Consider the following 26,729-nt stretch of genomic DNA (forward strand, 5'->3'; position numbering starts at 1 on the left):
AATGCTCATCTCTTCCTGAGCCTCATTATGACCTAGTCAGTGCAGTAATATTGTGCCAGTAATTATGTTTACAGGCACGTTAATGCAAAGGCAAACTACAAGTTTGCCTGTGGGGTTGCCAGACTTACCTCCAATCTGACCTATCCCATCTGCCCAGAGTATCACAGCACACCCTGCTCCCTGATCAATGCTCTTCCCTTCCTGAGTTATTCCCTCTGCCCAGTGTCTCACAGCACAACCTACTCCCGATCAATACTCATCCTTTCCTGAGTTCACTCCTATGCCCAGTGCCCCACAGCACAACCGGCTCCCTGAAAAATGTTGATCCCTTTCAGAGTTCTCTCCTCTGCCCAGTTTCCCACAGCACACCCTTCCTTCTGACCAATGCTCATATCTTCCTGAGTGTCTCTCCTGCACCAGGTATCCAAGCAGACCCTAACCACTGCTCCCTGATAAATGCTCATCCCTTCCTGAGTTCTCAACACTGCCCAGTGTCAGACAGCACACCCTGCTGCCTAATCATTGCTCATCTTTTCCTGAGTTTTCTCCTCAGCCCAGTGTCCCACAGCACATCCTCCTCCCTGATCAATGCTCATTTCTTCCTGAGTTCTCTCCTCTGCCCAGTGCCCCACAGCACACCCTGCTTCCTGATCAATGCTAATCCCTTCCTGAGTTCTCTCCTCAGCCCAGTGTCACAGAGCAGACCCTGCTCCCTAATCTATCCTCATATCTACTCAAGTTCTATCCTCTGCTGAATGTCTCACAGCACACCGTACCCCATGATCAATGCTCTTCTCTTCATGAGTTCTCTACTCTGCCAAAAATCCCACAGAACACCCAGTACCCTGCTCAATGCTCACCTCTTCCTGAGTTCTCTCCTCTGCCGATTGTCCCACAGAACAACCTGCTCCCTGATCAATGCTTATCCCCTCCTGAGTTCTCTCCTCTGTCCAGTGTCCCAGAGCACACCCTGCCCCCTGATCAATGCCAATCCCTTCCTGAGTTCTTTCCTCTGCCCAGTGTCCCACAGCCCAACCTGCTCCCTGATAAGTGCTCATCCCTTCCTGAGTTCTTTCCTCTGCCCAGTGTCCACAGCACACCCTGCCCCTTGATCAATGCTCTTCTCTTTGTGAGTTCTCTCCTCTGCCCCGTGTCCCACAGCACTGCCTGCTCCATGATAAGTGGTCATCCCTTCCTGAGTTCTCTCCTCTGCCCAGTGTCCCACAGCACAGCCTCCTCCCTGATCAATGCTCTTCTCTTCCTGAGTTCTCTCCTCTGCCCCGTGTCCCACAGCACAGCCTGCTCCCTGATCAATGCTCTTCTCTTCCTGAGTTATCTCCTCTGCCCAGTGTCCCACAGCACAGCCTGCGCCCTGATCAATGCTCTTCTCTTCCTGAGTTATCTCCTCTGCTCAGTGTCCCACAGCACACCCTGCTCCCTGATAAGTGCTCATTCCTTCCTGAGTTCTCTTCTCTGCCCAGTGCCCCACAGCACACCCTACCCCCTGATCAATGCTCTTCTCTTCCTGAGTTCTCTCCTTTGCCCCATGTCCCACAGCACAGCCTGCTCCCTGATCAATGCTCATCCCTTCCTGAGTTCCTCCTCTGCACAGTGTGCCACAGCACAGCCTCCTCCCTGATCAATGCTCTTCTCTTCCTGAGTTCTCTCCTCTGCACAGTATCCCACAGCACAACCTCCTCCATGATCAATGCTCTTCTATTCCTGAGTTCTCTCCTCTTCCTAGTGTCCCACCGCACAAACTCCTCCCTGATCAGTGCTCTTCTCTTCCTGAGTTCTCTCCTCGGCCCAGTGTCCCACAGCACACCCTGCTCCCTAATAAGTGCTCATCCCTTCCTGAGTTCTCTCCTCTGCCCTTTGTCCCACAGCACACCCTGCCCTCTGATCAATGCTCTTCTCTTCCTGAGTTCTCTCCTGTGCCCAGTGTCCCAGAGCACACCCTGCCCCCTGATCAATGCTCTTCTCTTCGTGAGTTCTCGCCTCTGCCCAGTGTCGCACAGCACAGCCTCCTCCCTGATCAATGCTCTTCTCTTCCTGAGTTCTCTCCTCTGCCCAGTGTCCCACAGCACAGCCTCCTCCCTGATCAATGCTCTTCTCTTCCTGAGTTCTCTCATCTGCCCCGTGTCCCACAGCACAGCCTCCTCCCTGATCAATGCTCTTCTCTTCCTGAGTTCTCTCCTCTGCCCAGTGTCCCACAGCACAGCCTCCTCCCTGATCAATGCTCTTCTCTTCCTGAGTTCTCTCATCTGCCCAGTGTCCCACAGCACAGCCTCCTCCCTGATCAATGCTCTTCTCTTCCAGAGTTCTCTCCTCTGCCCCGTGTCCCACAGCACAGCCTCCTCTCTGATCAATGCTCTTCTCTTCCTGAGTTCTCTCCTCCGACCAGTGTCCCACAGCACACCCTGCCCCTTGATCAATGCTTTTCTCTTTGTGAGTTCTCTCCTCTGCCCCGTGTCCCACAGCACTGCCTGCTCCATGATAAGTGGTTATCCCTTCCTGAGTTCTCTCCTCTGCCGATTGTCCCACAGAACAACCTGCTCCCTGATCAATGCTTATCCCCTCCTGAGTTCTCTCCTCTGTCCAGTGTCCCAGAGCACACCCTGCCCCCTGATCAATGCCAATCCCTTCCTGAGTTCTTTCCTCTGCCCAGTGTCCCACAGCCCAACCTGCTCCCTGATAAGTGCTCATCCCTTCCTGAGTTCTTTCCTCTGCCCAGTGTCCCACAGCACACCCTGCCCCTTGATCAATGCTCTTCTCTTTGTGAGTTCTCTCCTCTGCCCCGTGTCCCACAGCACTGCCTGCTGCATGATAAGTGGTCATCCGTTCCTGAGATCTCTCCTCTGCCCAGTGTCCCACAGCACAGCCTCCTCCCTGATCAATGCTCTTCTCTTCCTGAGTTCTCTCCTCTGCCCCGTGTCCCACAGCACAGCCTGCTCTCTGATCAATGCTCTTCTCTTCCTGAGTTATCTCCTCTGCCCAGTGTCCCACAGCACAGCCTGCACCCTGATCAATGCTCTTCTCTTCCTGAGTTATCTCCTCTGCTCAGTGTCCCACAGCACACCCTGCTCCCTGATAAGTGCTCATCCCTTCCTGAGTTCTCTCCTGTGCCCAGTGCCCCACAGCACACCCTGCCCCCTGATCAATGCTCTTCTCTTTGTGAGTTCTCTCCTCTGCCCCGTGTCCCACAGCACTGCCTGCTCCATGATAAGTGGTTATCCCTTCCTGAGTTCTCTCCTCTGCCGATTGTCCCACAGAACAACCTGCTCCCTGATCAATGCTTATCCCCTCCTGAGTTCTCTCCTCTGTCCAGTGTCCCAGAGCACACCCTGCCCCCTGATCAATGCCAATCCCTTCCTGAGTTCTTTCCTCTGCCCAGTGTCCCACAGCCCAACCTGCTCCCTGATAAGTGCTCATCCCTTCCTGAGTTCTTTCCTCTGCCCAGTGTCCCACAGCACACCCTGCCCCTTGATCAATGCTCTTCTCTTTGTGAGTTCTCTCCTCTGCCCCGTGTCCCACAGCACTGCCTGCTCCATGATAAGTGGTCATCCCTTCCTGAGTTCTCTCCTCTGCCCAGTGTCCCACAGCACAGCCTCCTCCCTGATCAATGCTCTTCTCTTCCTGAGTTCTCTCCTCTGCCCCGTGTCCCACAGCACAGCCTGCTCTCTGATCAATGCTCTTCTCTTCCTGAGTTATCTCCTCTGCCCAGTGTCCCACAGCACAGCCTGCACCCTGATCAATGCTCTTCTCTTCCTGAGTTATCTCCTCTGCTCAGTGTCCCACAGCACACCCTGCTCCCTGATAAGTGCTCATCCCTTCCTGAGTTCTCTCCTGTGCCCAGTGCCCCACAGCACACCCTGCCCCCTGATCAATGCTCTTCTCTTCCTGAGTTCTCTCCTTTGCCCCATGTCCCACAGCACAGCCTGCTCCCTGATCAATGCTCATCCCTTCCTGAGTTCCTCCTCTGCACAGTGTGCCACAGCACAGCCTCCTCCCTGATCAATGCTCTTCTCTTCCTGAGTTCTCTCCTCTGCCCAGTATTCCACAGCACAACCTCCTCCATGATCAATGCTCTTCTATTCCTGAGTTCTCTCCTCTTCCTAGTGTCCCACCGCACAGCCTCCTCCCTGATCAGTGCTCTTCTCTTCCTGAGTTCTCTCCTCGGCCCAGTGTCCCACAGCACACCCTGCTCCCTAATAAGTGCTCATCCCTTCCTGAGTTCTCTCCTCTGCCCTTTGTCCCACAGCACACCCTGCCCTCTGATCAATGCTCTTCTCTTCCTGAGTTCTCTCCTGTGCCCAATGTCCCAGAGCACACCCTGCCCCCTGATCAATGCTCTTCTCTTCGTGAGTTCTCGCCTCTGCCCAGTGTCGCACAGCACAGCCTCCTCCCTGATCAATGCTCTTCTCTTCCTGAGTTCTCTCCTCTGCCCAGTGTCCCACAGCACAGCCTCCTCCCTGATCAATGCTCTTCTCTTCCTGAGTTCTCTCCTCTGCCCCGTGTCCCACAGCACAGCCTCCTCCCTGATCAATGCTCTTCTCTTCCTGAGTTCTCTCCTCTGCCCAGTGTCCCACAGCACAGCCTCCTCCCTGATCAATGCTCTTCTCTTCCTGAGTTCTCTCCTCTGCCCAGTGTCCCACAGCACAGCCTCCTCCCTGATCAATGCTCTTCTCTTCCTGAGTTCTCTCATCTGCCCAGTGTCCCACAGCACAGCCTCCTCCCTGATCAATGCTCTTCTCTTCCAGAGTTCTCTCCTCTGCCCCGTGTCCCACAGCACAGCCTCCTCTCTGATCAATGCTCTTCTCTTCCTGAGTTCTCTCCTCCGACCAGTGTCCCATAGCACACCCTGCCCCTTGATCAATGCTTTTCTCTTTGTGAGTTCTCTCCTCTGCCCCGTGTCCCACAGCACTGCCTGCTCCATGATAAGTGGTCATCCCTTCCTGAGTTCTCTCCTCTGCCCAGTGCCCCACAGCACACCCTGATCCCTGATCAATGCTCATCCCTTCCTAAGTTATTCCCTCTGTCCAATGTCCCACAGCACAACCTGCTCCCTGAACAATGCTCATCCCTTCCTACATTTCTCCTCTGGCCCATGTCCAACAGAGCACCCTGCTTCCTGTTCAATGCTCATCCCTTCCTGAGTTCTCTCCTCTGCCCAGAGTCCAACAGAGCACCCTGCTTCCTGATCAATGCTCATACCTTCCTGAGTTCTCGCCTCTGCCCAGTGCCCCACAGCACACCCTGATCACTGATCAATGCTCATCACTTCTTGAGTTCTCTCCTCTGCCCAGTGTCCCACAGCACACACTGCTCCCTAATCAATACCCATCTCTTCCTGAGTTCTCTCCTTTGCCCAGTGTCCCACAGCACACCCTACCCACTGATCAATGCTCATCTCTTCCTGAGCCTCATTATGACCTAGTCGGTGCAGTAATAATGTGCCAGTAATTCTGTTTACAGGCACGTTAATGCAAAGGCAAAGTACAAGTTTGCCTGTGGGGTGGCCAGACTTACCTCCAATCTGACCTATCCCATCTGCCCAGAGTATCACAGCACACCCTGCTCCCTGATCAATGCTCATCCCTTCATGAGTTATTCCCTCTGCCCAGTGTCTCACAGCACAACCTACTCCCTGATCAATACTTATCCTTTCCTGAGTTCATTTCTGTACCCAGTGCCCCACAGCACAACCGGCTCCCTGAAAAAGGTTGATCCCTTACAGAGTTCTCTCCTCTGCCCAGTTTCCCACAGCACACCCTGATCTCTGATCAATGCTCATCCCTTCCTAAGTTATTCCCTCTGTCCAATGTCCCACAGCACACCCTGCTCCCTGATCAATGCTCATCCCTTCCTAAGTTTCTCCTCTGGCCCGTGTCCAACAGAGCACCCTGCTTCCTGATAAATGCTCATCCCTTCCTGAGTTCTCTCCTCTGCCCAGTGTCCAACAGAACACCCTGCTTCCTGATCAATGCTTATCCTTTCCTGAGTTGTCTCCTCTACCCAGTGCCCCACAGCACACCCTGATCACTGATCAATGCTCATCCCTTCTTGAGTTCTCTCCTCTGCCCAGTGTTTCACAGCACGCCCTGCTCCCTAATCAATACCCATCACTTCCTGAGTTCTCTCCTTTGCCCAGTGTCCCACAGCACACCATACCCCCTGATCAATGCTCATCTCTTCCTGAGCCCCATTATGACCTAGTCAGTGCAGTAATATTGTGCCAGTAATTCTGTTTACAGGCACGTTAATGCAAAGGCAAACTACACCTTTGCCTGTGGGGTGGCCAGACTTACCTCCAATCTGACCTATCCCATCTGCCCAGAGTATCACAGCACACCCTGCTCCCTGATCAATGCTCATCCCTTCCTGAGTTATTCCCTCTGCCCAGTGTCTCACAGCACAACCTACCCCCTGATCAATACTCATCCTTTCCTGAGTTCACTCCTATGCCCAGTGCCCCACAGCACAACCGGCTCCCTGAAAAATGTTGATCCCTTACAGAGTTCTCTCCTCTGCCCAGTTTCCCACAGCACACCCTTCCTTCTGACCAATGCTCATCTCTTCCTGAGTGTCTCTCCTGCACCAGGTACCCAAGCAGACCCTAACCACTGCTCCCTGATAAATGCTCATCCCTTCCTGAGTTCTCAACACTGCCCAGTGTCTGACAGCACAACCTGATCCCTGATAAGTGCTCATCCCTTCCTGAGTTCTCTCCTCTGCCCAGTGCCCCACAGCACACCCTGCCCCCTGATCAATGCTCTTCTCTTCCTCAGTCTCTCCTCTGCCCCATGTCCCACAGTGAAGCCTGCTCCCTGATCAATGTTCATCCCTTCCTGAGTTCCTCCTCTGCCCAGTGTCCCACAGCACACCCTCCTCACTGATCAATGCTCTCCTCTTCCTGAGTTCTCTCCTCTGCCCAGTGTCCCACAGCACAACCTCCTCCCTGATTAATGCGCTTCTATTCCTGAGTTCTCTCCTCTTCCCAGTGTCCCACCGCACAGCCTCCTCCCTGATCAGAGCTCTTCTCTTCCTGAGTTCTCTCCTCTGCCCAGTGTCCCATAGCACACCCTGCTCCCTAATAAGTGCTCATCCCTTCCTGAGTTCTCTCCTCTGCCCTTTGTCCCACAGCACACCCTGCCCCCTGATCAATGCTCTTCTCTTCCTGAGTTCTCTCCTGTGCCCAGTGTCCCAGAGCACACCCTGCCCCCTGATCAATGCTCTTCTCTTCCTGAGTTCTCTCCTCAGCCCAGTGTCCCACAGCACAGCCTCCTGCCTGATCAATGCTCTTCTCTTCCTGAGTTCTCGCCTCTGCCCAGTGTCACACAGCACAGCCTCCTCCCTGATCAATGTTCTTCTCTTCCTGAGTTCTCTCCTCTGCCCCGTGTCCCACAGTACAGCCTTCTCCCTGATCAATGCTCTTCTCTTCCTGAGTTCTCTCCTCTGCCCAGTGTCCCACAGCACAGCCTCCTCCCTGATAAATGCTCTTCTCTTCCTGAGTTCTCTCATCTGCCCAGTGTCCCACAGCACAGCCTCCTCCCTGATCAATGCTCTTCTCTTCCTGAGTTCTCTCCTCTGCCCCGTGTCCCACAGCACAGCCTCCTCCCTAATCAATGCTCTTCTCTTCCTGAGTTCTCTCATCTGCCCAGTGTCCCATAGCACAGCCTCCTCCCTGATCAATGCTCTTCTCTTCCAGAGTTCTCTCCTCTGCCCCGTGTCCCACAGCACAGCCTCCTCTCTGATCAATGCTCTTCTCTTCCTGAGTTCTCTCCTCCGACCAGTGTCCCACAGCACACCCTGCCCCTTGATCAATGCTTTTCTCTTTGTGAGTTCTCTCCTCTGCCCCGTGTCCCACAGCACTGCCTGCTCCATGATAAGTGGTCATCCCTTCCTGAGTTCTCTCCTCTGCCCAGTGCCCCACAGCACACCCTGATCACTGATCAATGCTCATCGCTTCTTGAGTTCTCTCCTCTGCCCAGTGCCCCACAGCACACCCTGATCACTGATCAATGCTCATCGCTTCTTGAGTTCTCTCATCTGCCCAGTGTCCTACAGCACAGCCTCCTCCCTGATCAATGCTCTTCTCTTCCTGAGTTCTCTCCTCTGCCCCGTGTCCCACAGCACAGCCTCCTCCCTAATCAATGTTCTTCTCTTCCTGAGTTCTCTCCTGTGCCCAGTGTCCCAGAGCACACCCTGCCACCTGATCAATGCTCTTCTCTTCCTGAGTTCTCCCCTCTGCCGTTTGTCCCACACCACAGCCTCCTCCCTGATCAATGCTAAACTTTTCCTGAGTGACTGTCCTATGCTGAATATCTTACAGAACACCCCGACTGCTGCTCCCAGATACACACTTATCTCTGCCCGAGGACCTCTCCAGAGCCCAATCTCCCCAGTGTAGCCTTCCCGCTGCTCTCTGATCAATGCTCATCTCTTTCTGCTCCCTGATATACTGGACACAAATTATAAACAATTGTTGAGTTTTGTGAATCTGACATCAAATGTTGACCTTTCTTAATGTTTCACACATTCAGCGCCCCCCAGAAAACAGGCTGCTGCAACGTTCACATTTCGTGTCTGCCTTAGTCTACAGGGGAGCGAGAAAGGGAAAGTGATAGATTTAACACACTTTTCAAGAAAGGTGTTACATAAATATAAATAAACAGTGGCTTCTGGGGGTGGATTTTAGAAAAGCACAATCGGAAAAAAAAACATTTTCAGAACGTGTGCATACACACTGTAATAATTCATCCCACAGGTACCTTATGTGAGTACACCACGTAGTCAGTGTTTTAAAGGGAATGAGTTTGGCGGCAACCCCCCGGTACTACCAGCGAGTTTCCGCTGAACTCGTATCACTGTTACATTGCCTGATATCCCGGTGCCACAGGGACATTACAAGTCCCGAGACCCCGGGGATGTCAGGCGGCGGAAAGTGTAAGTCTGCATTCCCGTGCAGTCGCAGAAGCACTAAAACCGTTGCTAACGGTGCCGGTGGTTCAGTGATAACCTTTGGGCCAGGCGCGCAATACAAATAAACAAAATAGAAATACAAACCACGCTTTCCAGGGCCGGTGTCCCCAGCAGGACCCGCCCGGAGACACGGCTCCAGCAGGGCGCTACGGAAACGGCGCTGATACCCTGCGACCGGCAACCTTATTTCCGGACCGCCAGCCTTAGAATGAGGCCCGATGTCTCTCGTAAATCAGAAGTAGACAAAACATATTGATTTCAGAAAGTGCTTTGCAGTTGCCAACTTGTCACATAGCCCATTGTCCAATCCTGTTCTTTTATCCATCCACGTGTTGCATGACTGGACAAGCAAGCCCATGCATGTAAGATTACATATCCCAGAATGCAAAGTGGTGTAGACTTCATAGTTAGTACTGGACCTAGCAGTACGTTGCCAACGTGGTAAACTTGGTATGGAGGGAAGCAGAATTCTGAACTTTTTAGAGACATTCCAAAACATGGCTCTTTGTACATTTTCAAAATGCCAGCTGAGTATACATTTAAAAAGGTGGAGGGTACATTAGAAGGTTTATCTCCTTTTGTTTGCAGAATATAAATTCTAATATTCAGAAAGCAATGTGCTTGCAGTCAGCCCCTCTTTGCATTCCAAACCCCCAGAACCCCATGCATTTAGTTATAAATGACTGTCATGCAGAGACGGTGTTCTGAAATCCAAGTCCTGAGGCCCGGAACTTTCCCTACACTTCTTGAAAGCATGAACTAAACTGACTTTATTTAACCCCGAGGCAGCAGAATAATATTAGGAAAACAGCAGTTGTGAAGCCACACAAAGTAGCATTGTCACTCACCTCTCATTGCTGATGTCTACTGCATTCCTAGGGAGAAAAAAAGGATTCCTTTTTTAGGGTTTGCCAACTTCTCGAGACATTGCTCCCCTCCCTACAATGAAATACCAAAATAACAGAGCTGTCAAAGTCGTTCTCTCAAGGAAACCGTGGCAACATCTCGCATATTGGAAATCCGAAGACAGCATTAACACGTACAAAGCAGCATCAGGGAAACAGATGAAAAGACATTGAGGGCGTGTGGCATTAACAGAGTGTTCTGCCTTCGCCTTCCTTACATAACACCTCTCAAGTTGAAGTCTAAGTAGGGTGTTTAAAAGCAAGCACATGCATAGCTATTCAATCATTTGTGGCAGAGGGTGGGTTGGAGGGGTGAAGGGGAATTATATTTTTAAATCAGGTCTTATATAGGCATATGATAACAGTTTGTTTAAATATAGATTTGAATTAATTATGTGATGGTCATTTCTGCTTTTTTTCAATGTTTTGTTTGAACAACATGAATAAATTAAGATAACTGATGTATCTGTCCAATGGGAAACGCAGAAGACTATAGGTCTGATTAACAAAGGGTTTTGGAATGGGACTGGGCCATAGTCCTACCCTATATCCCAAATAAAGGTTTCTTTTACAAAGCTGTGTGCTGCTGTGCCATGCACTCCTTTTCACATCCCTGCCAGACTCACCACGGTTTGGCCATATTGGTCGTGTGGCATAGCGGTGCACCACATGACGTAGTCAAAATAACGAGTGCACCCCACAGCTACCTACTGGCCTTCCTCTTGCCTTGCAGCTCGATCCTCGGGTCACCACCCGAGGAGCACAATTGGGCTCATTAGGAGTTCACCGGTCCAGAAAGAATGCCGGTCAAAATGCTGGTATTCATGGCACCATCATTTTTTCTGGACCAGGGAAACTCAAGTTTGCCGATGGGGGCACAGATCTACCTGCAGGCCTGACCTGCCGGTAGTTGTGGTCCCTATGGACAAATAAATGCCGGAATCACCGGCAATCCCATTCCATGGCGTCCAATGGGACGCCATGGAATGGGAACGTACAAGTGTCTCTGCCGCCAGTAATATCCCAGTAATGCCAGGATATCAGGCAGCGGAGATGGTAGGGGCAGATTCCCGGTATGCCACCGGAATTACCGGCGGGATACCAGGAAACATGTAATGATGCCCAATGTTTCAGTGTGATAGAGTGGACATCAATTCTAGGCAACTATGTATTCTACTCCACTCCCACCGGTCTTGGGTGGGACAGAAGGGGAAGGGGGCAGAATGTGTTTCTTCAATACAGTATCTATCATCGATATTTGTAATTAGCGCCGGACACAAGGATGCCGCTTTTGCCGCAAAAGAGGGCAAAAGAGGGCCACTGCCTCATGAAAGGAGTTCCCGTTGGCTTATTTCTTTTTTTTATCATTGCCCACATGCCTAAAGGAAAACAGCACGGTTGCATCTTCTCCATTTAGTGGCCTTAGGTGAATGCCATGCTTCCCATGTGCACGATTGTGCCCAAGCGGACTGCATAGTGGCAGATGATGACGTGTGAACACTCATCCCTGGCTGCTACAAGATTCCCCTTCACAGCAAAGCCAACATAGAGAACCTTGGCTCTCACCTTCTTCAACGCCTTTTTTGTTTGAACTTTTTTAAACATTTATTTTGTTGCTTTGATTTTAACGTTTTCAAACAACATTAAGGAAACAAAGAAATGTGCTTGGTAGTTTGAGCTAGCCCCTTCAATTTACCAAATTGCACAGGTCCCGTTACCAAGTGTGGTGTGTGACCCTCCTAAGTTTGTTGCCCCTTTAAGGGAATATATACGTCCTCTGTGTATTGCCCTTTTAACATGGGCCATGACCAGGCGAATAAAAGGAGGCTCTGCAGACACGTAGACAGAACTGCTGCAGACTCCCAAGCGGAAGGACTGAGTCTGTGTCTCATTTCTGTAGGCCTGCAGGCCTACCAGTGGAGGTTTAGGCCTGCATGCCCTGATGGCGTGGGACCCCCGTGCCAGTACGGTGGCAGAGGACTGCACGGTCATGGGCATGGTCGGCTGTGCCCCCACCGCCATTGGTGCTGGAGTCCTATAGCACCATGGTGCCTGCCGGATACCCATGGCAGGCCCCAACCCCCACAGGCACTGGGCCTGTCCAGTGCTGGTGACCATAGCAATCCTGGGGCCTGCTAGATGTCAATGGCAGGCCCCCACAACACCAAGTATGGTGACATGTGGTGCTGTGTTATCGCGTTGCTCCGCTTGCATGGGCTTCACACGTCCAGTGGTGGCAGTGAAGTTGTCAGGACAATCGCCTACGAAAAAGGAGCAACATTTAAGTGTAGTTTGCATCTGCACCCACCAAAGCTTTTGAGTTCCCTTTCTGCAAACATTATCACTTTTTAATAACAGAACTAGAGCATTAAAAATAATATGCTTCTGAATATTCAAATAGTGTCATAGATCATACAGTATGGGTCACAGCCTATGGACACTTTGAACAGCAATTAGCTGTGCTTTGCTGCTTGGCTGGCTGAAGAGTCCTCTGCACTCGTAATAGATATCCACTCAATGTATGGAAATGCTCCGGGTGCGTTAATACAGCATGTCCAGGGATTATTCACAACAACCAACATCGTTTCTGGATGCTTGGTAAAATACTAATCACACATAGATTGGGATACTCTTAAGAAAATAATTTCTTTTGAGTTTGTTTTGGGCCATGTCAACTCCTCCAAGCTAATTTCAGTTTTACATATTTGCAAAAGAATGCTGTCTGTGAGGCAGGGACTACATTTCACCAAAATGCAAGGGGTGGCGGAAGTGACATCACATGACCCTTGACCTCTGATGACATCACATGAAGTGATGTCATTTGACCTCACCCTGAGTGACATCACGGGAAGCGATGGAACACAGCGTTTCACACCTTGACAAAACAGGAAGTGACATCATATAGCATTGTTCTTAAGTACACTACGAAAATATGGTTACGATATCACTGTAATGTGATATACATTTCATACAAGAATGGATCACCATATGGACGTTAATATCAGTGTGTATAGGCCCATATTACCAAATTACTGTGAATGCAAGCAGCCTTCCAAGACCAAATGATGTGTTATTACATAGCACTTACGCTAAAGCACTTTATATAGAACACATATACATACAATATCACCCAACCTGTGTTGGTACTCATTTATCAACCTCAGAAAGATGAAACGCTGAATTTACCTTGCCGGGATTCGGACCTGGAACCTGCAGATAACTCACACATTGCAGCAGCGAGTGCTCAACCCACTGATCTATCTTACCGGCTCTAGCTATCTTACCAGCTTTAGTAAAATGAGCCATTACATGTAGGCCAGTTCATCTGCCGGTCTGGTGCAAACGTTACACTTGTGGAAGCCCCTGTTTTTTTTTTTTTTAAAGAGGCCTGAATAAGAAGTCCCTCCTCTTCAGAAACAAACAGCCACATGGCACTGGCCAAAGCCCAGGAGCTTCATTTAAAAAAAAAAAAACATGTTTACAAAATAAAAATGTTTAGGGATAGCAAGGGAGACCACAGGGGGTAGCACGGTAGAGCTCAGGGGTGACGTCCCTGCTGTAGGGTGTAATAGCCTGAGCCATTTTGATTTCTTTTTTTAACACATATGATTCTGGTAATCCTGTCTCAGAAAGTGAGCTCTACTCAACAGGCCTCACTTTTAGCAGGGCTCAAGTCGAGCAGTCCCCCACTGTTTGTTTTTAATGTATGGATTTACACCGTCTTTGGGATTTGAACTGTGGTCACCGGATTTGCAGGCTGGGCACTTCACTGTACTAAATACGCGGGAAGAACAATAGCCTACACCTAAAGGTGAAATTTCACATTCCGGGACCACATGTTCAGGGGAAAACAAGTGATTGATTCTAGGAGTTTAAAACATGTACACCTGTTAACGTTTTGAAAACACTATTACAAGAAAATATCCTCTCTTGGTTTTTTGTCTGTGTTGATTTTATGAAAGTCAAAAGCCATTGGTCCTATGCAATTTGTATGGCTATTCAAAAGCAATTGAATGCATTTTGCCTATTTCACCTTCATATGCTAATCTCTGGTGACGTCACCTCCCTTTGCGTATGTTAATGAGCCCCCCCCGCACTTTTGTTTTTAGGACTTGACCACTGACTTTTAGATATGCTTCATGCTGAAAATGATGATAGTGCACATGTTTTCTGGTGGGTTGGCAGTTCCTACACCTGTGCCTAATTCTAGAGGTTTTGGTAAAATGTCCCTTTGTGGGGCAGCTAAAGGTGTGGAGCCATGCCACGCAACCCTATGTCACACAAAGAGAAATAGCAACAGAAAACAAAACTCATGCTTTGCACTCTGGGTATTACTTGCTGGCTATTTTCTGAAACAATAATAACAAGCCATTAAATAAATACTAAAAATCTATATGTAGCGTATTAAAAAAGGAATTATTGTATACAGCCGAATATCAAGATCTCACGATTATCCCGGACACAAAATATTTTCTAAAATAGTATGTGGTCTGGCATTCAGACTTTTTTAAAATTCTGTTCTTAACATCACAATCCCTCCTTTTAAAAAAACATAATCCTATGCCACAATTCCAAGATATTTTAATATATTTCCATGTCCCAAATACAAAATTCTTTCCTAGGATTCCTCCTAAATATCTTCCTACTAAATAAGTTTTAGCAATTAGATCACGAGAGGCATATATTCACCAATACTGTAGATTCTATGCCTCCAAATTAAGGATTGAAACCCTAGAGCACCTGATTTTGATTTTAAAATGCCCAGAATTAATGGACATTAGAATTAGGTATTTGGGCAAATTTGTGTTGGATGAATTTTGGGAAAAAATCCGAGAAGGGAATTATACACCACTCAGTTTATGAACTATGAAGTTCTTGGAAGTGATCTTGGATTCATTTTAAATTAGATGAACAGAGGGTGTTGTCTATATGGAACATTTGCATCTATATTATATTTTATACGTAACAGTAAGCATGAAATTGTTGTGTAATTTAAATGTTCATGAAAGGTATGTAATATGCCAAACCCACAAATACATTTAAAATACAACAGTCCTATTAAAGCATCTGAACATTGTCTTGTTAAGCGTCTGAAAGACATATGGTCCATAAAGCATTTAAAGATTGCCAACTTGCATGACATAATTCTGTCATATCATCAGGACAAAGTATTAATAAGCCTCTGAAAGTGTTGCCCATTGCCTGCTTGTATGACATAATACTGTCACAGCAAGTTTGATATTATCACATTTTCGAAAATCATACATTCCAAAATATCAACTAGCCAAAAACGTGGCCATGAGTTTCTCAGGGCTATAGCTCAAACATCATTTGAACACATTTGCACCCTAAACTGTTTGGCATTATTCAATCAGCTAAACTGGTTAGTATACCTCATTGTATATTACCTCTTTTTTAAAGAAAATTTGTATTTCTTCATTTGCAGTTATGATATGATATGATGTCATATGTTATTTGTATTGCGCTCGTATACAAGTGTTTCAGAGTGCGACTAGGCAAGGGAGGGGAACAGAGGAGAAGTAGCACACAACGATCTTACTAGGCCCAGTGACATTGAGAAGGCAAAAGTGCATGGGAAAGAGAAGATGGAAAAAGTGCATGGAAGGGAGAAAGTGTAAAGTGCGGAGCAGAGGAGAGCAGATACATAATAATAAATACAAATAAATAGAAAATGCAGGCAATAAAAAGTGGTAGTGCAGCCAGCAGGTGGCAAGTGCTGTGTTTAATGCAGCAGACTGGGTAAGTCTGATAAGTGTAGAAAAAGAAGAAAATGGGGATGGGGCAGTATGGGTACAGATACAGTCCCCAGTGCAAGGGGCGGGCAGGAGGCAATACAAGAGGGTGGCAGGGTGAGCAGATACCCGAGCCCAGGGGACAGAGGGTGGCCAGGTGCACAGTGCCAAAGAGAGCAGATCTGCAATGGAGAGGGGTAGCACAGGCTGGAGCTCTTGAGCTGCTTCCGGAACCGGAGATGGTTCTCCTCAGGTTTTAGGGTGTCAGGGAGGCTGTTCCAGAGGGAGGCCCCAGCCGAAGATAGAGAGCTACCCCCTGCTCGTTTCTTTGAAAAAAGATTGACCCGGACGGAGTTAGAGGTAGAGGAGCGAAGAGCTTGAGAGGGGAGGTATTTGCAGAGGGATAGCTGAAGGTATTTGGACCCAGACCCCATAAAGTCTTGCGGACAATACAGAGGGTTTTGAATGTAATCCTTGCATCCACTGGGAGCCAATGGAGAGATTTCAGATCTGGAGAGATACGATCCCATGGCTTGAGGCCAAGAACAAGTTTTCACAGTCCTGTTCTGGATAAGTTGCAAAGGGCGGAGAATAGAGGCAGGTAGATTTAGAAAGAGGCTGTTACAATAGTCCAACCTAGAGAGAACCAGAGCTTGGGAGACAGTGAGCTTCTGAGGGAATGAGATGAAAGGCAGAGTACCTCTGAGGAGGTGTAGTAGGAAGTTTGACTTTTTAGAGACCTAAGAGATATGGGCGGAGAAGGAAAGTGTGGAGTCAAAGATGACCCCGAGGTTCTTAGTCTCGCAGGTAGGGGTAGGAGGAGGGCAAAGGGAGGCCGGCCAGAGGGTGAGGGAGAAGAATGGAGATGGTGTGCCAATGAGGAGGATCTCAGTCTTGCTGGCATTCAGACAAAGATCATTGGCGGCACACCAATATTGAATGGCAGTTAGGCAATCGGAGATGAGAGAGGGAGAAGAGGTGGCAGAGGGCAGCCGGAAAATGAGTTGAGTGTCATCAGCGTAACACTGGAAATTTGAGCAGAAAATGGCAATGCAGTGGGCGAGAGTTGCCATGTATTGGTTAAAGAGCCAGGGTGAGAGGTTAGACCCCTGGGGAACCCCACAGGTAGAGAGGAGGATAGATGATAGGAAGGACCCCAGTTGGACCTGGGAGGGTTGATCGTAGAGGAAAGAGGTCAGCCAGGCCAGAGCCTGTTCAGTGATACCCAGGTTATCACAGAGACAGTTGAGCAGGATGGTGTGGTTGACCATGTCAAAGGCAGACGAGAGATCAAGAAGGATGAGGACAGAGGGAATGTTAGAGTCCAGGTTGGAGAGCAGATCTTCACGGAAATTCAGGAGGGTAGTTTCTGTGCTTCTGGCCGTTCTGAAGCCAGATTGGTGGTCATGGAGACAGCCAACAGAATCTAAATGAATGTTAAGCTGAGAGATGGCCAGCTTTTCCAGGAGTTTGCCCAGAAAGGGGTTAATGGAAATTGGGCGATAGTTAGCCGGACAGGAAGGATCGGCTGTGGGTTTCTTGAGAAGAGGATGTACAAGGGAGTGCTTCAGAGGGGAAGGATCCTGAGGCAAAGGAGTGGTTGCAAAAATCGGCAAGGGCCGGAATGAGGGTGTCAATGTGGTCCTTGATGGTTTGAGAGGAACAGGGATGAACCTGTTTGACAAGGCTTTCATAGATCGGACGTGTCTAGCGACCTCGTCAGGGGATAAAATAGGAAAGGAAGAGAAGGACGGTGGGGGTGGTTAAAGGGGTTCTGCAAGCACAGACTGAGAGGGAATAGGAGGTGCAGGAGAGGAGAGGGCGGACAGGATGTCCTGGGTTTTTGAGATAAAGTGCGGGCCAACTTTGTTATGGATGAAGCTCATTCTGCTGAGGTCGGCAGCCATTGGCATCCATGTGTTCAGCCACATCACTGATTGCCGACCACGGCAGTATGCACTTCATCCAGATATACTTTGTATAATGAAACAAAAGCCTAGGTGGAGACGATGGCAGGGAAGATGGAAACCCATGAAGGTGCAACCAGTTTGACAGGTACTAGTAGAAATGTCGTATGGAAATAGGGGGTCTTAATATGGCCTGCAGGTAGACTCTGAAGGTATAACAGAATGACCACCCGTATCCTCCATGGAAACATTGAATAAAGTTATGCAATGAGGTCAAGGGTGTTAATCTACACAATCAGGGAAAACATCATGGACTTAGTCCAAGACAAGAAGAATGTGATCCTGTACAATACACCAGAGCCCAGGGAATCTGACAATCAACATAAGCTAATTAATATGACCTATACATGGCTAAATACCCAACCCATAGAGGGAGAAATTAGAAGATCAGAACTAGAAGTAGTTAAAAGGATTTGGTATAACAAAGAAGGCAAGACTCAAAGTGTTAGTCTGATAGGTAGTGGAACAACCAGCTTAATGCCAGTCATCATGAAGATCGATCCACTGGCAAAACCTTTCCATCAAATCTGGACAATTAGATCAGAATCTCCAGAAGCAAACAAGAATGATCTGAGAAACGATCAAGAAAAGGGGCTTATTAACAGAAAGAGCCTCCGTAGGGCAAATACAAATCAGGACAGGAGGCAGTTCCTCCCAGGCATTAGAAACTCAAAAGGCAACATGAGTAAATACCTTCCCTGTTAGCCTTACACTTCAGTCATGCAAAAAAATATAAAAAACCTAATCTAAAAATAACTCATCACTTTTGCTATCATCAAAAATAACTCATCACTTTTGCTATCATCAAAAAAGAGGGAGGGCTTAATAAAAGCGATCACACCAGCATCAAAGCACAACGAGGTTAAATGTGTAGGAAGGCTATATGCCTCAAGAGAGCAACAAGAGGTTGTACCAACACATGGTAGAGAAAAGATGTCAATTGACTATAGCAACTGACTAGCCAACATAAAAACAAACTCAGCACAGCGGATAATGATGAGAGTTACCTGCAGAAAGAATCAACAATCTTCTCTAAAGATGGCACCCATATGAAATAAGTGATCCAGATCTGTTGGTTTTATTATTAAACTATGATCTCATTGTTTTCCAAGAGATCTGATTTTAGAATTCTGACATCTGAAATCTATCAGAATGTTTTCAAGCCAGTCAAAAAAGGAAAGGAAGGAGGAACACAAACAGCCTTCCGATCATATGCTGGGTGAACGTTTGTCGCAAAGCAGAAATTTGGTAATTAAACACTAGACATGCAATGGCAGATGACATTGTCTTACTAAATGGGAACAAGTGATCATTCTAATCAGCACGAAATTTCATATTTAAATACTGATTCTGAATGTGACTTCCAGATATACTCTGAATGTACAACAGAATGTCAACCTGTAGCCTCCTTGTTCCAGTAGAAGAAATGAAGCTATGCAAAGAGGCAAAGGATTTTAATCTCTGAGTGCAGAGTAAAATTATGGACTTAGTCCAAGACAAGAGGAATGTGTTACTGTAAAATAAACCAGAGCCAAAGGAATCTGAACATTGAGAAAAGCTACTTAACAAGACCAGGGCCGGTGCTATCACTAGGCAACGTTAGGCGCTTGCCTATATGTTGGAAATGTTAAAGCTGCAAAATGCTTTTTTTAACACCCCCACACTACTGCCTTGCCTGGTGATAGCACCGGTCCTGTTGTTAGTTACTGTCTGCAGTAAGGCTGGCTGCAGCAGCAGACCAGGTCGCGCAGTGAAGGTTGGGACTTGGGCCCAGGTCAGGGTCACGATGGGTGAATGGGCATGGTGGCAGCGCGGGCACCAGTGCAACGTGCACCATAAGTGCCCCATTGAACGATCCGATCGTCAAATCAATGGTATGAATGCTGCAATGCAGTGCAACGACCACAACGCAAGAGTCAGGACAGGTGAGGAGGACCCCTGGACCGAGGTGCCGTGCCGACTACACTGCCAGCCAGTGCGCAAAGCCACGTTAAACATGCTTACTTACTTGCAGAACACACATGCTGAAAAGCTGCATTGAAGGGCTATGTGGCGGCTCAAGAATGGGTTCCACATCAAGCCCCAGGCAGACTATTCAAATTGACAAAGCCAGAGTCAGTGCCTGCGAGATTGGGGGTGGGGGACTGGGGTGTGGTTGCTGAAGATGGCAGTGTGTCGGTGATGAGCAGCGCCGCCGCCAGCGAGACGAGGCCCAGTGCCAGGCTCAGCGCCGTCACCCGTCCGTGGGGCTCCATGGCTGGGGGCGCAGGGCTTCAGGGGTTGAGAACGGAACTACTGTGGGGGCAGTGGCCAACATGGAGCCTACGGCCCCCCCTGACCTGGGCCCAAGTCTGCAGTCCTCACTCAGTGAGGGTGGCTCTACCACTTGCTTCCCAGGAGCGAGCGCACCAGGTCCGTCTAAACCACAGTACTTCTATATGTGGCTCAAATGTTCTGTCAACCTGTGGTAGCATAATATTGCCTGAGCTTTACAAAATGTCATGTCATGTCATGAGGGTCTGTCTGAAGTCTCCCAAAAAGTGCAACTCTTGGTACGACTCCGATCTGGCAGCCCTAAAACGCAAGTGTAGGGCAGCTGAGCAGAAATGGAATTTTTCCGGCGAACCCTCTGACAAACTGGCCTGCCGCCTCCTTCAAAGGTGATATCGACTCTGCATCTGTGGTATGGTGCCAAATCTGTCAGGGGACCTGGAGCTGCTGTTTTGAGCTGCCCCACATTCGTTTGTTGATTTTCTTTTTATGCATGCTGGCCTAGAAGTCACCCCCTCCTGCAGGGCAATACACATCTCGTGAACACAAGACTGGGTGGGGGCGGGGGTTGGTGGGAGGACAGTTGATTGAGAACGGTTAGAATCTGGAGTGGGGGCGGCAATCTGACAGTTTGCCTAGGGTGGCAAAATTCCTTGCACCGGCCCTGAACAAGACCTACACATTTCTGTCTTGGTGTTGCAGTGTGGCTTAAAATTATCAATGGTTATGCCAATGTTTAAAACCCAATGGACTTCATTACAACCCCGGCAGTAGCCGTGCCGGTAAAAACAACACAGCTGCCGCCAGAGGTGTGCATTTTTTCCAGCACCTGGCAATGGGGAATCACTGGGGCATTACAGCCCTGGCGGTCCCTGAAGCCAGGCGCCAGAAAAAGGAGCTCCCCATTCGAGACCCTTTGGACTTAATTGGAATGGGGAGGACGGTAGCACCGGCACCATTCATAATGGTGCCGGTGCTACCGTCAAAGTCTGCGAGCGGGAGCTGTTCCGCCCGCCAGGTCAGACCTGGCGGGTGGGTTGGCTTCCGGCCCGCAAACTTGTACTCTGCCAGTGCGGTAACAACGATGCCGGTAAAACAGGTTGTAATGAGGCCCAATGACTTCTCCAGGATACTGGGGCTACTTACAAAGGAGGGTAATACATCCTTAGGAGCTAAGGATCACCCTGCATACATTCTATGTGGAGACATGAATGGGGACATGGAGGCAACTCATGAAACCCTGCAAGAGGGTTTGTGATGACTAGGCATTCCAATTCTGAGCCACAACCATCTCAAGATAGATGTCAGTGGCAAGGAGTTATCCGAGTGTTATGAGAATAAATCAGATTTAACTTCAGCCCATTATGTGTATATGTTCAACTATAACCAATCGCTAACGTACAATGCACAAGGAACTGTAGAGAGGCAGATGTACACGGCATCTAAAAAGCCCGCCCACTCACCTCCGTCATACGGGAGCAACAGCTGGAGACCACTGCATGTGACACCTGGTATCCCAATATTGCATGGTATATATGAGAGACATTATGCGTTTAGACAAGTGTATCGAATGAGGTGTTAGAAGGATGCCTGCAGACACCATTGAACATAGAGGAGCTATAAGTGAAATCGGACAAGTGTAAAGTGATGTCATGAAGACAAAACACAAGGACACACAGAAACGATATGCAAATACTTAAAGAGAAATGAGAAAAGATGCAGTAGATGTATATACGCAAAAGTAAAGCAGCCATGATGAGAAAATGGACGTTGACTCTGTATAAATAGAAAGTGAGAAGCCTGAAGGAGAGAGACCATGGCTGCAGAGCTGACAGGAGCTGAAAACAGCTTCATGCAAAGAACAAAGGGTATTTGCTTGGCTTGGGATAAATGGTACCACAGTAAGAAGCAACTGCAAGCTACAAAGAGGAGAAGCTACATACGCACAACATATTTCTCTTAGATGAAGTAAAGGAGTGAACTTTTGCAAGTGCCAAGTATTGAACTATCAAAGATGCAGAGACTATATGCAAGATGGAGCAACCAAGTCTCCAGAGGCCAAGAGGAGGAACAGTACCCAGTATAAATTCAATCAAATAGCACCAAATAAAAGGATAAGCGGACAACATCATGGTCTCCTCACACAAGGTGCAAGACCAGAAAAGAAGGCCTATTCATTAAGCTTGAGCCTAAAATAGGGATCTATCCTCACTCCCTTTAATGTTCAGAGAAATAGAACAGTTAGAAAGGTCAACTACAAAGAAGAAGCCTTGGCTTAGGGCCTAACTGATGAGAGACGGTAGGCAAATTGGCCAAGCGGGCAGCTGTCTGACGTTGTTACCTGCACGTGGGTTTCATTTTGCTTACGTGCTGCTAACGAACTGAATGTCCAAGGTTGGGAGAGAATGCCAATCAATCATGAGGGCCTATGTAGTGATGTACTATACAGTGTTGCTGAAGGCAATCCGCTGCTGTTATTCTGCAAGTATCTGTATTTAACATAGTTAGGAGGTAGTTTGATGCGCGCATACTTGATAAAGGGCAGCCATTGATGTTACTAACACCTAAACAAACTATAGTTACATATGTTCCCCTAACCAATCCCTCAGTTCGATAGGTTTTTACTGTTTGTCACGTAGGATGACATCATAGCTGACGTACATCGAGGTATAAAGCCTTTGTGTAACAGAAATGCATTCTGAGAGTGTGTGAGCTGCCATCAATTTGTTCACCAGGTTTCCTGACTTTATTGAGCTGATAATAAAGTAGTATTTTACCATATTCTTTGAGTCTGTCTGGTTATTTGGGCCTGCGATCACTTATTGGTAGTTTAATCTGGCACTTGGAAAGCTCCAGGTGCTATTGCACACATAACCATCTCTGTTATAGATTATATCTTGCTTACCCCCAGAAGACTGGGAGAACTATGAGAGCTTTGAGGTATGCAGCAGGATTGAAAGTAATCACAAAGCTTTAATCCTGCACAAGAAACATAATTGGTAAGAGAATAGTGCCCTTTCCAATGATCAGGTCCCCACCCTTTACTTAACAAAGTCAGGGTCAGATGGGGCGCACTCATAGAAGAACATTTTAATGCCTAGCTAGAACATAATGAACTGGTGAAACAATACTGGAGATCAGCAGATGATTTATGAATATGCAGAGTCCAAATGGCGAGTTGTACAAGGAAAGAAAGCAATTTCATGAACAGCTAATGACAACCTTTCCTCTGACTGTATCAAGAGAAAAAATCATGCAGAAGAAAGCTAAAGCTGCCAGGCAGACAAGATTGACAGGTTCAACAAGAATGCTCAGAAGTAAATCCGAAATGCAAGAAGCCATCAAACATGGCCTAGAAGCAGATGAAGCCGAAGATCAGAGGGCATCTCTACAGAAGATCCCACGCTGTCACCAGATACAGGATCAACACAATTGGACTCATTTGAGTGGCGAATAATCTCACTCAGAAGTCATTCACTGGTTGGATCTAGTGTTGACATCTGACAAAATGAGAACTGTGGAAATCCATTTACCTTACATTGATTGGTCAGACCATAATGCAAACCCAACCTCGATTTTCAATCAATCTAATGTACAACATATACCCCTATAAAACAAGAGATTGCCCTGCTCAGGAGGGACCTTTCTGCCCATGATAAGTGCCCATGCAGAATCCGAAAAATACAAGGGCCTTCATGAATTTCCACAGGGGAAAAGGAAAGGATAAGTGTGTGGAAAAAGATGAAGTGTACCAGTGAAGGAGAGAATTATTCAAGCTTGTCCAGCTAATTATTTTTTTTAAAATATATCTATGTTTTGGAAATGGTTGAATTGGTTTTGGATATTAGAATTAATATTTATTGAAGTAATCAAAATATTCGACAAAACCTACAGTTTTGAAGTGTTTGGTATATATAATTGGTTGACAAACCTACTTATAAGATATAATGATAATTAGGAATACAAACAAATTGTATGATCATTGGCAAAACCAGGGCATCTCAATGAACGCTCAAACGTGTTTGATTAAATTCAACATTCATTTAAAGTTTCGTTTGTTGAGAGATTAAAGTTTCTCATTGATGGACGTGAAGATCTTGGTTGCTGTCAAGCTGACTTATGGACTGTTTTTCAATGTGATATTGAGTCCAAAGCACTGTAAGGAGATTCTTAAGGGAAGTGTTCATCCTATAAAGGGATCTAGTATTCACCTTGGGTAGGTGATATCACAACATCAGTGCTCCCTGGAATGGTGCTTTCATTTTATTTTTTTTATTTATTGGATATTTGTAAGGCGCCTATACACAAGTGTTTCAAGGTGCCACGGGTATAAAAAGGGGGGGGAGCAGAGAAACAACAATAAAATGGTCCTATTAGGCCTTGTGACATTCAAACAATTAAAGTGCATTGACAATAAGTGCGGTGGGAGGGGGAAGGTCAGGTCGGAAGGGCTGGGAAAGGGAAGGGGGTGGGGAGACTTGTAGGAAGGCTGGTGCACAGGGGCTGGGCAAGTGCTGAAGGGAGCCCAGGAGGGCAAGTGCCAGGGGAAACGGGGGAGGGGGTCCGCATGATGGGTGGACCAGATTTGGCAAGTCAGGGAAGGGTGCCTGGGGGTGCTGGGGTAGGAGAGCCTGGCCCCTGTAAGGCACATAAGGGACTAGGCACCAGTCGAAGCGGCAGGGTGACATTAGCGGGGGAGGGGGATAGTGAAGGAAGAGGAGAAAAGGACAGTTTTAAGAGGTTTCTGGAACGTAAGGAGGTATGGCTCAAGTCTGAGAGGGGCAGGAAGTATGTCCCAAAATGAGGCTCCTGCCGAAGTGTTCTGCTTCCCATGCTCTGCTTGGAGAAACATCTGATCTGCAGAGAGTTGGAGCCAGAGGACTGAAGAACTCTGCAGGGAGGTATTTAGGGAGAGAAAGTTGTATGTAGTGGAGTCTCAGTCCCTAGAAAGCCTTGTGGATGATGCAGGGGGTTTTGAATTTTATCTTTCCAGCCACTGGGAGCCAGTGGAGAGATTTTAGGGTTGGACAGATGTGGTCCTTTGGGCTTCAAGCCAAGGATAACTCTTGCAGCCCTATTCTGGATTAGTTGCAGAGGGCAAAGGGAGGAAAGAGGCAGATTTAGGAAGAGGCTGTTGCAGTAGTCCAGCCTGGAGAGACCCAGAGCTCTGGAGAAACTGAGCTTCTGGGGAAAGGTGAGGAAAGGGAAAATGTCTCTGAGGAGGTGGAGCTAAAAGTTGGAATTCTTGACAAGGTCTGTGATGTGAGGGGAGAGAGGTAAGAAGGAAAGAGAGGAGTTGAAGATGACCCTAAGGTTTGTTCTACCTCTCAGGAGGGTGAGGGGGGCCCACAGAGGGTGGCCAGAGAGTGGGAGGGAAGCAGGGTACCGGCGTCCCAATGAGAAGGATCTCGTCTTATTGGAATTAAGGCAGAGATCACTAGCAGAGCACCATACCCGGATAGCAGTCAGGCAGTCAGGTATGAGAGAGGAAGAAGAGGAAGTAGAGGAGGGAACCTTAAGGGGGAGCTTTGTGTCATCAGCATAACAGTGGAAGTGAGGAGAGAAGATGGAGTCAAGTAGGCTAGAGGGGCCAGGTAGATATTGAAAAGCCACGGTGATAGAGTAGAGCCCTGAGGGATGCCGCAGGTAGAGAGTGAGGTGGCGGAAAGAAAAGGGCCAAGTTGCGCTTCGGAAGGTCAGTTAGAGAGGAAGGATGTCAACCAGGCCAGTGCCCGGTCTGTGATGCCTAGGGTATCACAGAGATGATTTCTGAGGATGGCATGGTTGACCATGTCAAAGGCAGAGGAAAGGATCAGAATGACAGAAGAGTTGGAATCATGATTTGAGAGCAGGTCTTCACAGGTGTTCAGGAGAGCAGTTTCCGTGCCTATGGATGCTCTGAATACAGGCTGGTGGTCGTGGAGACAGCCAGTAAATTCAGTGTGGTGGTTCAGTTGGTGGATGACCAACTTCTCCAGTAGTTTGCCCAGGAAAGCGGTGATGGCGATAATGCAATAGTTGTCCAGGCAGAAAGGGTCTGCAGACGGCATTTCTAGGAGAGGGTGCACAAGGGAGTTCTTGAGGGGTTGAGGGAAAGAGCCAGTGGCAAATGAATGGTTACAGAAGTATGCCGAGGCTGGGGAGAGAGAAGAGATGTTGTCCTTGATAGTTCTGGAAAAGCACAGGAGCAACTGTTTGGAGCAGACTTTCATAGAGCAGACTACTCTAGAGACCTCATCCAGTGCAATGGGAGAGAAGGAAGAGAGTATGGGGAGGGTGGGATGATGGCCAAGGGAGGCAAGAGCGGTGCAGGTGTGGGGGTATTTAGTAGAAGAGAGTGAGGACAGAATGTCATGTGTTTTGGCAGAGAAGTGGGAGGCCAGTGCAGTGCAGAGGGCCTGGTAGGGAAGAGGAGAGGAGAGTGCAGTGAGATTGGCAAGTTCCATTGAGTGAGGACGTGTGCGTCCATCGTCTTTGGACTGATTTGTTCAATATGGAGGTCATTTATGTTTCTGAGGTTACTTCCTCTTGTGATGGTATGAGGGGTGTTGGCGAACAAGAATGGTCCAGCCTGAGGGATAGTTGGGGTTTCAGGGCAGTACATTCAGACAATCAACCACTCACCATTTAAATCTTATTCAGCTCCACTGGTGTGTGGGGTTCCCCAGAGCTCATCTACGAACCCTATTTTGTTTCATGTTTAGATTCAACACCTTGTACTCAGGAGACCCCCGGCCGGCCCATATAGCCGAGGTTTGCTCCGAGAGTACTTTAAGATGAGATAGCTGCACCTTGAGATGGATTGGGTGCAGATTTATTACTCCAACACCAATCAATAAGGACAACTCAAT

The 26,729-nt window shown here is 48.1% G+C and overlaps 1 protein-coding gene across 8 annotated transcripts in view; it reads right to left on the reverse strand.

Moving 5' to 3' along the window:
* LZTS3 (leucine zipper tumor suppressor family member 3) overlaps positions 1-26,729 on the reverse strand; it is a 945,160-nt gene that overhangs the window by 554,196 nt on the left and 364,235 nt on the right. For 4 of the 8 annotated variants that reach the window (XM_069632241.1, XM_069632237.1, XM_069632240.1 and 1 more), the window contains one exon: positions 9,831-9,857. The exons of 1 other annotated variant lie outside the window; for it this stretch is intronic. The gene's annotated coding sequence lies outside the window, so the exon portion shown is untranslated. Of the gene's footprint in view, positions 1-9,830; positions 9,922-26,729 lie in introns of all 8 variants that reach the window. 3 more of the 8 variants (XM_069632234.1, XM_069632239.1, XM_069632232.1) reach the window with 1 other exon arrangement.

The sequence above is a fragment of the Ambystoma mexicanum genome, chromosome 6q (genome assembly GCF_040938575.1).
Source record: "Ambystoma mexicanum isolate Mex_15411 chromosome 6q, UKY_AmexF1_1, whole genome shotgun sequence".
NCBI classification, from domain to species: Eukaryota; Metazoa; Chordata; class Amphibia; order Caudata; family Ambystomatidae; genus Ambystoma; species Ambystoma mexicanum.